The sequence below is a fragment of the Olea europaea genome, unplaced genomic scaffold (assembly GCF_002742605.1).
Source record: "Olea europaea var. sylvestris unplaced genomic scaffold, O_europaea_v1 scaffold1337, whole genome shotgun sequence".
Classification (NCBI taxonomy): domain Eukaryota; kingdom Viridiplantae; phylum Streptophyta; class Magnoliopsida; order Lamiales; family Oleaceae; genus Olea; species Olea europaea.
This window is the reverse complement of record NW_019230856.1, coordinates 102,750-112,429: the sequence shown is the minus strand read 5'-3', so window position 1 is coordinate 112,429 and position 9,680 is coordinate 102,750.

Here is a 9,680-nt window from a genome sequence, read left to right as displayed (position 1 = left end):
ATCTGTTGTCATTCTTAGTCATATATATGTTGTCATAATAAAAATTATAGTGTATTTTTATGAAAAAAAGTAATTAATATTGAAAACAATTTAATTGGTATTATTAAATCAAAAGTCATGATGATCAAATTCACATATATTGTCGATTAGGCGAAATTGATTTAAGCATATATTTAGTAAGTTATTTATCCTATTAAGAAGCTATAAGAAAAAATCATCGGTTTAAGTTCTAGTAATAAATAAACATGAATAAAACCTTGTTTTAGTATCTATTTTCTTGTTTTAAAATATTTTAATATGGGAACTTAAACTTAAAGTATCATATCTCTTCGAAATCATATAATAGTTACAAACTAAATAAAATGAAGCTAAGTATTACATGCTTTCATTTTAAAGATGGGATTCCCAACAAAAGGATGTCATATAGCTGGAACATAAACTAACTACTTCGTTTATTACTTTTCGCACGTAATTAGATTGATTTTTTTAAAAAAATAAAATTTGTAATTGAATTACTTCACTGTCTAAAAATTCGAAAGTTATTGAATTAATGTTATATACAACAATTCCTTAATCAATTATCCATCACCTCCGAGTAGTTCAAACCTTTATCATATTCAAAATTGATTTACTGTAACCAACATATTCTTGTAGGTTAACGTTCAAAAAAATATGAAAGAATGGAACATTTTTAAATTTTCAAAATAACAGACAAAGAAATTATGTTTCTTAGTTAATTTATATCACCTACGGAATATACAAATATTAAATGACTAAATTAGGCACGAAACATCCGTTGGTAAATATATATTACTTTTATCAACAAAATTTTTTTGCTGATTACCATAGTTGAAATTTTATTAGTTTTGTCAACGGATGATTCGTTTCTGATTACTAATGGATATAATTCATTGCTAAACACCTATTTTTTAGTAGTACTCTTCGCCAACGACTACATTTCCTACAGAAATGTCGTTGGCAAATGATGCACATATTGAATAACAACATTAGGTACGAAAAATCAGTTGTTGAAAAAACTCACCCTTACCAACAAAAATTACTTGGGTTATTTTTGTTGTTGGAAGTTTATTACTTTTACCAATAGATAATCCGTCCCTGATTACCAGTGTATACAATTCGTCGGTAATTTTGTAGGTGAAAAGCTGATTTTTAGTAGTGAGAGTGAGTGTCTTCTATCCCTATATTTTCTTGCGGTGTTTATAAGAGGATGTGAAAAAAAATTGGGTCTGTGGGGGAAGGGTGGAGGGCCTTTTAAAGTGGAAGACATGAGATATCTTTCAATCGGGTTGAAAATTTATTTTGGAATTGGAGTTACGATGTTATGGATTTGTGATGTAGGGCCCTTTAAAGGTGAGACAAACTAAGTGTTGCATGGGGGGAGAGGCAGAGGTCATTATAGTGAGTTAGCAGAGAGGCTGGCATGGAGGCGAGATAAGGGAGTAAGAAGAGTGGAGAGGGCTAGGAAGCCACTGGAGGCTCTATAACTCAGGTTGAATATTGGTGCCGGTGTGGAGTGAATAATTTGTAGGTACTAGAGTAGTCATTAGAGATAATGAGAGAAGGGCGTGGTTTCCATTTCGAGACGAGTGGAAGGCCTTTTATCAGTAGCTGATGCCGAACGCCTAGTCCTCCGTAATGCTTGCTATTTGCTCAATAGAACAAATTTCTAGTACAATCTATTGAGTGCGATTCTCTTGTGACAACGAAACAATTACAAAGGATTTCAATTTGCACCGAATGAGTTCCTTCTTCCCCGATATTCTAGAGCTTTTTAGGGATGTCATCAATGGTTCTTGCTTCTTTGTTCCTCGTGGGGGAAATTAGGTAGCCTATGAGCTGCAATCTTATATTCTAGCAAATAATGTCTTTGTTTAAGATAGATAGCTTGCCACTTTTTATTAGTCATGTTATTCAAACTATATCAATTAATGCTATTGCAATTGTCTTAGGAGCCCCAATTTTCATTCCCATATATATATTATTGGAAGAAATCGGGCCATTCATGTGGGTTGACCTGACCTAGTTTGCATGAAGATGAATTTTGAAGGGAGGAGTTAGAAATTAAATTTGAAACTTAACCTCCTCCAGTCAACTTTTTCCATACGGATTTACAAAATGAAAGAAAACAACATGAGTGTTGAGGCTTGATTTTGGAATAATAACATCACAAATTTGGTTCTTGGATTATAGCTATCAAATTCCTTCCTTTGTGATCAAATTTCTGATCAAGAAGCGGGTACAAGACATGTGGAAAGCAAGCAAATCAAATACAAGTAATTCAACCTCGATTTTATGATTTCAAGTAGGTATCACAACTTAGAACTCAGTTATAAGCATGCAAGCACGTTTTGTATTGGTATCAGAGCATAAGTAGGTTATTTTCTTGAAAATGTTTTAAAATGATTAAAATGCATGAATTCCAATTTTCTTTCAAAGCTTGAATGTCGTTAATGGCAACTTTTAATATACTTCATATAAATTCATGAAATTGATCTTTTATGTTCATGATATAATGGAGAACATATCTGGAAAGTTTCACTTCGTTTGGATTTGTATTTTTAGAGAAAAATCGAACCATAATTGAGAAAATCAAAACTTCATTGCAAGATAATTTATTGCACATTAAGTTCTACGCGTTCATTTTACATGGTTGGATAGATCTTCTTAAGACCTTTCCGACCATATAAAGAACATAATTTTTGGCCTTGAATTGAAGAGGTTATGGCCTTCCAAAATTTTTGACAAAAATTTGAAAAGTCTATTTTTTTGGGGACAATGAATAATACTTGAGGGAAAAAAAAAAACTGACAGAAAAATTGTTGCCTTATTGGTATTAAAAAAATTGCATGTTGGTCCCTCAAATATTACAAATATGATTTCAAAAAATGCATATTGGTCCCCACACTTTTGAATGTTGAATATTCCAAATGCAATTTGGAAAGTTGCATGTTGGTCCCCACACTTTTGAATGTTAAATATTCCAAATGCAATTTGAAAAATTGCATGTTAGTCCCAACACTTTTGATTGTTGTTTATTCCAATACCAATTTAAAAAGTTGTATGTTGGTCCCAAAATGATTTTTTTTTAATTGATTATTCCAAATTCAATTTGAAAGATTGCATATTGGTACCTCAAATATTCTTGATTTCTTTTATGTGATTAAAATAATTTTCAGATAATAAAAAATATTTATATATATAATTTTTGAACTTCATTAAATTCTGAATTTTTTTTTATAAAAATCAAGAATATTTTTTGTTAAGTGGTATTAGCTTAGTGGGAGTGTTTTTTTTTTTTTTTTTGCTCTCATTTTTTAAAATGAAAAATGCTCCGAAATTATTTGATGATCACATTTTCTTTACGTTCAAGAGTGGTGAATCTTGATTAGGTTATGCGATTCATTGTGACTAATTTTAATTATTGTTCTTGATCAGATATAGTTGGATCAACGCGCATTTTTAGCATCCTTAGAGGGGAAGCTAGTAGAGCATGGGCTGTGGAATGTGTTGAAAAATTACATGCTTATAGAAACTATCAATGGATCCGCGACATAACCTAGTACAACACATAAAATATCTTGAAGCAATGCGTCAAGAAGTGATACATTTGGGACAGCCTATATATAAGGTGGAAAGTATGTACCATCTTATGCGAACGCTTCCTAAATATTAGCATGATGTTGCTATTGAGTTTTGGATAATTCACCACCTTTACACTACAGTTATTTGATCAGGAACTTTGATAAGGAAATGGAATTCGGAAAATGATAATTTTATTATTAATTTAGATATGTATAGTTAGTTCAAAATTATCGAACAGTGTGAAATTGTTTAACGATGTTTAATACGGTCGCATGTATATATTTGACATTTTGATATTAATGTATAAAATGTATTTTACACATGATTAATCTTTTAATTTAGTGGGAGTTCTAAGGTTGCAAGAGTTATAGGTTATTCTGACTCCGTGATTTACGATATGAAATTAATTTTATTATAATGTAACATTAGGAAAATGGATGTAACATTAGGAAAATGGATAATGATTGGAACCTAATGAACTTTCGACTTCGTGTCTAGTGTGAAATTATCACAAAACTTAATTTGCATGAGCGCAAAATGATGTGTGCATAAATAAACATTTATATGATTGTCTCTAATATTTTCTCAGACCCTGGCATTTAAGAATATCATAGCTGACCTAAATAAGGGTGACAAATTGAATAGTGATAACTATAACACTTGGCGCCATAAAATTTGGTATGTGTTGGAGGAACAGGATTGCCTTGGGGGCATTAACCACGTGCTGAAAGACCCAATGATTAGTCAAACTGCTCAGCAGAGAATGGATCAAGAAACTTACCAGACATAGAAAAAGAAAGATTCCATTGCTTGTGCAATTTTGGTAAGTTCCATGGTGGATGATCTCATACATGAGTATGAGTAGTGCCTGACTGTTCATGACATCTGGACATATTTGAGAGAAAAATATAGTGGTATTAGTGTGAATAGATTGAGACAACTGACTATTTAATTTGAAACTTACAAGAAACTTGATAATCACAATATCACACAACATGTGAAGATCATGACTACTATGATTAGGGGTTAGCTGGTCACATATTTTCTGATGAGCAACAAGTTCAGGCTTTAATCCGTTCCCTTCCTGATAATTAGGAACATTTGAAAGTCAATCTGACTTACAATGATAGTTTCAAAACATTTGCTGATGCTACTTGCCATGTGGAACTAGAGAATCAAACTTTGATACGGCTAAATCTCTGGAACAAGCTTTTGTAGTTGAATCTAGTTCTAGGAAAACTTTAGGCTTTAAGCGTAAGAAGAGCTAGTTCAAAGGTGGGAAAAGGGAAAGGAAAATAAACTGGACAGGGATCTAAAAAGAACAAGCACAAGTGCAACAAGAAGGGTAAATGGTTGGAAACAAGAAAGATAAGAGCAAGCTAAAATGCTTCAACTGTCATTTGCTTCATCACTTTGCTCGAGAATGCCCTGAGCCAAAGAAGAATCAGAAGCTACAGACTATGTAACCTGGGATCGAGAAGCATTTGTGGAGTTCCGTCGATTTCCAGCTGGTACAAAGTGGACATGTGTCGATAACGATGATAGAGTGGAGATGAAAAGGATAAGTAAATGCAAGTTACATTTGCATGGTGGCCATACCATTCTTCTTCATGATGTCAGGAAGCACTTCCACTTGTCGATCCAAGTGAGAGTAATTTATCTCCAACTCCAAGTGACAGGGTCACATTGGAGTTTTCATTTCATAAGAGTACTAAAAAAAAGTATGCATAAACGTCATTTCGAAATTGAATGCAAGTTTTCCTAGTTTCTCCTGAAGATGGTGAAGAACCAAGTTTAGTACAATAAGCTCTATCATGTCCTCTAAAGGAGAAATGGAAGAAGAGATGGAGTATATGAAACCAAATTAGGTCTAGGACTTGGTTGATCTTCCATCTAGTGGAGAAGACATTGGGAACAAATGGGTCCTCAAAATAAAGCAAAGAGTTGACGGGACTATAGAGAAGTATAAGGCTCACTTGGTGGCAAAATGTTATGCTCAATAGGAGGGTATAGATTATGAAGAGACATTTTCTCCAGTAGTGACATTTATTTCAATTTGCCTACTCTTAGCTATCGTGCCACATTTAGATTTAGAATTATATCAAATGGACGTAAAGACTACATTTCTCAATGGAGAATTGGATAAAGAAATCTACATGCAACAACCAGTAGTTATCATTAAAACAGGTCAAGAGAATAAAGTTTGTAAATTGAATAGATCAATCTATAGCCTAAAGCAGTCTTTTAGACAGCGGTACTTGAGATTTGACAGGGCAGTTATCTCGTACAATTTTGTCATGATGGACGAAGATCACTGTATTTATTTAAAAAGGTCCAACAAGAAATTTGTAATTTTATCTCTCTACGTAGATGATAACTTGTTGACCGGGAATGATAAGGAGTGTATTAAAACCATTAAAAATTGGCCGTCCTCAAATTTTGAAATGAAGGACATGGATAAAACAGATTACATATTTTGTGTTAAAATTCATAGAAATTGTTCAAAGAGGCTTTTTGCTCTGTCACAAGAGCCATATATAAAGAAAATTCTTAAAAATTTCAAAAAAGAGAATTGCAATCCCATTGACACACCTGTATGAAAAGGCAAAACTCTAAGTTTTCGTATGTTTTCTAAAACTCTTAAGGAAAATGAAGAAATGTCCAGACTTCCATATTCCAGTGCGGTTGGGAGCTTGATTTATGCTATGATGTTTACTCATCTCGACATTTGTTATGCTATAGGTCTAGTTAGCAGATATCAATCCAATCCTAGAAGAGAGCATTGGAAAGCTGTTAAAATGATATTGAGATACTTGAAGGGTACTGCAAATTACTCCCTGTGCTATTAAGGAAATGATTTGCGCTTAAAAGGATACACAGATTCTGATTGTGGTGGAGACCTAGATGAGTGCAAATCAACTTTGGGATATGTATTCTTGATTAATAATGACTCTATCTCTTGTAGTAGCAAGAAATAGACATGTATTTCCTTATCCACAATGGAAGTAGAATTCATAGTACATGCTTCAGCGGTACAAGAAGCTGTTTAGTTTAGGAGATTCTCACAGCATCTAAGAGTTGTTAGTGGTAATGTAAGACTATATTGATCTACTGTATAGTTAGGCTAGTATTGCATATACTAAGGATCCCAAGTATCACAGCAGAACCAAACACATTGATACAAAATATAATTTTGTAAGAGATTCATAAGTAGGAATGAAGTGAATTTGCAGTATATTTCTATGCACCAAATGGTAGTTGATCCACTTACAAAACCTATCTCTAGAGATATTTTTATGACTCATGTTAAATCTCTCAGATTGCATTGAATTTGAATTGTACACTATATAAACTATTTCATATATGTCCATTAATGAACAATAGTTTGAGTTCATATGTTAAGAGTAATCTTTTATTGTGATTTTTAGATTACCATTGCATATGCACACATGAAGTATGTAAAATAAGTTGAGATTGATTCACTCACATGAACAATCACCTCAGACACTTTGAGGTGTGCTGAGATGAGACATGGTGATCATATTGTGAGATGATACAGTCGCCTTGATGAGATATCAAGATGAGATTATAAGAAGTAATTGGTATAGATTTTTTTGCTATCAATTAGACCTATTTTTATAGCCAGATCGAGTTTTTGATTTGAGATTACTTAGAGGAATAAATATGAGGAGAACTCAAGTTAAATATCGAGGAATACCTGAACTATGATTTGTACGATGTATTTAATTTGCATGATTAGACATATGCCCTAAGAAAGAGAGAAAATATCATAACACATGTTTCGTACCACTTGTGCTTTACCGAATAACGAGAAATGAAAGAATTGATCACTGCTTCTTCATTGTGTGGGTCTCTGAGGCACATTTGATCTCACTTATATACCCTTATGACTTTTGACTATTTCTCAGAATTTTATTTCAGTATTGCTACTTTATCATGTTGTCAATAACTATGGTTGATTCGGTTTGATGGGACATGTTTAGGAAAGTAATTGACTTGAAATGAAGGGATTCAAGTAGGAAATGAAGAATATTTAACTAACACCTTTGCTTGTATTCACCGGTCGGACAATTGTGTTAATTATTTTAGTTTTGTGACACAACTGTGAATGCAATATAAATGAGAAACTTGAGTATGTTCTAAAATAAATTAAGAGGTCAGAAATACTTGAACTGGTGTTACAAAATATGTTTGAGGTATAGCGAGGAATATAATTCCTCTTCTAGAGTTACTATATATCCTTAACAGGTGTATAATGTTGTGTGCTTTTAAATTAACTCACCAATCGTATGATCCATTTACCTGTATGAATTTGGAGATGTTGAAATTAATATAATTGAATTATATTGGAATCAAGTCAAACCCATCATGTGCGAGTGGGAGATGTTGGAAGAAAACGGGCCGCCCATGTAGGTTGACCTGACTCGGTTTACATGGAGATGAATTTTGAAGGGATGAGTTGGAAATTAAATTTGAAATTTAACCTCCCTAATCAACTTCTACCATATAACTTCGTTTCCACCAAAAACTGAAAATATACATGGTGAAATTCGGATTTACAAAATGAGAGAATTCAACATGAGTGTTGTGGCTTGATTTTAGAGTAATAGCATCACAAATTTGGTTCTTGGATTGTAGCTATCAAATTCCTTCCTTTGTGATCGAATTTCTGACTAAGAGGCGGGTACAAGACCGTATGGAAAGCAACAAAGGTAAGTAATTCAACCTCAATTACCCAATCCAAATCTATCCTTATCTAGAATTTTAATTTTTTTAAAAAGTATTATATTATCTATATTAGATACCAATATTATCCTTAATAAATTCATTCACTTAATCGCTATATAAATTAACTGATAAGGATTTGTTAAAAATTGTTGAACCCCAACCTTGAGGGCACCTACTGCTTCGCCGCTGGAGTATCGCGAAGGAGGTAAATAGCGGGATGTGCTCCATCAGGCCAGAGAATAAGAGCTTGCCCATGCACTGGTACCCACAAAGAGTCCAATTCTATATTTAAAAAATCGAACCCTCACTTGCGACTGTCAGTGAGGCTGAAACTACCTCACTCATGTCCTTTGTTCCACTGGGCTATGCCCCGGGGGGCAACTGATAAGGATTTGTTTTTCTAACCAATAATCCTATTTTGAATCACCTGGATAGTGCTATCCAAGTAAGTGACTCGAAAGTATTTTTTATTTATTTATTTTCCCAATTGAAATCCTGTTGCGTTCTTTATCATTTGGACTCTGTAATTTGGGCATCTAGCTTGAGCTATAAACACGTTTTTATCTTAGTTGAAAAGCTGCCCTCATAATTTTGCCGAAAATCCATAATACTATAACTCCTCATATTTTACCATTAAGAAATATTAAAACTTCATCAGCAAATACAAGATGTGAAATTAGATTACATCTCTCATGTTGATAAGTAAATTCAGAAAAAAAAGTTAGAGATTCTATTTGGTGGATATTAAAATCAAATTTTTAGTAGATTTTGATAAAAATTGACGGATCATGTGATTGAAAAATTGTGGATCTTATAAAATATGTGATTAAAATTAATAGCTGACTTTAAATTAAATTAAAATTTTAATTTTAACTCGTACCAAATTGGTCATAGTATTATTGAGCCATCTTGAGGAGACTATCTGCAATAATAAATAAAGTAAGAGGAGATATGATCTCCTTGTTTGAGGCCATAGGTTGAATTAAAGAACCAAGTGGATTCAACATTTATGAGAGAGAGCAAGGACTCAAATTCTCTATACATTGGAGAGCCTTGCCGTGTGTTAAAAAAGACGTTTCACAGAATTGCTACAGATAACTCATAATATGGGATGGGGTGGGGGATTTGTTTTGGGGAAAAATACATAACCCAGGCTATTAACATAAACCATTTCATTTTTAAGAATCAAAAGTTAAATATACACAAATCAGGTCATAAATCATATATATATATATATATATATATATTTGGGGTATGATTACAAACAGTTCCTTAAAAATAAGTAATCTGTTACAATTTCTGCAGAAATCTCGGCAATGCCACATCTA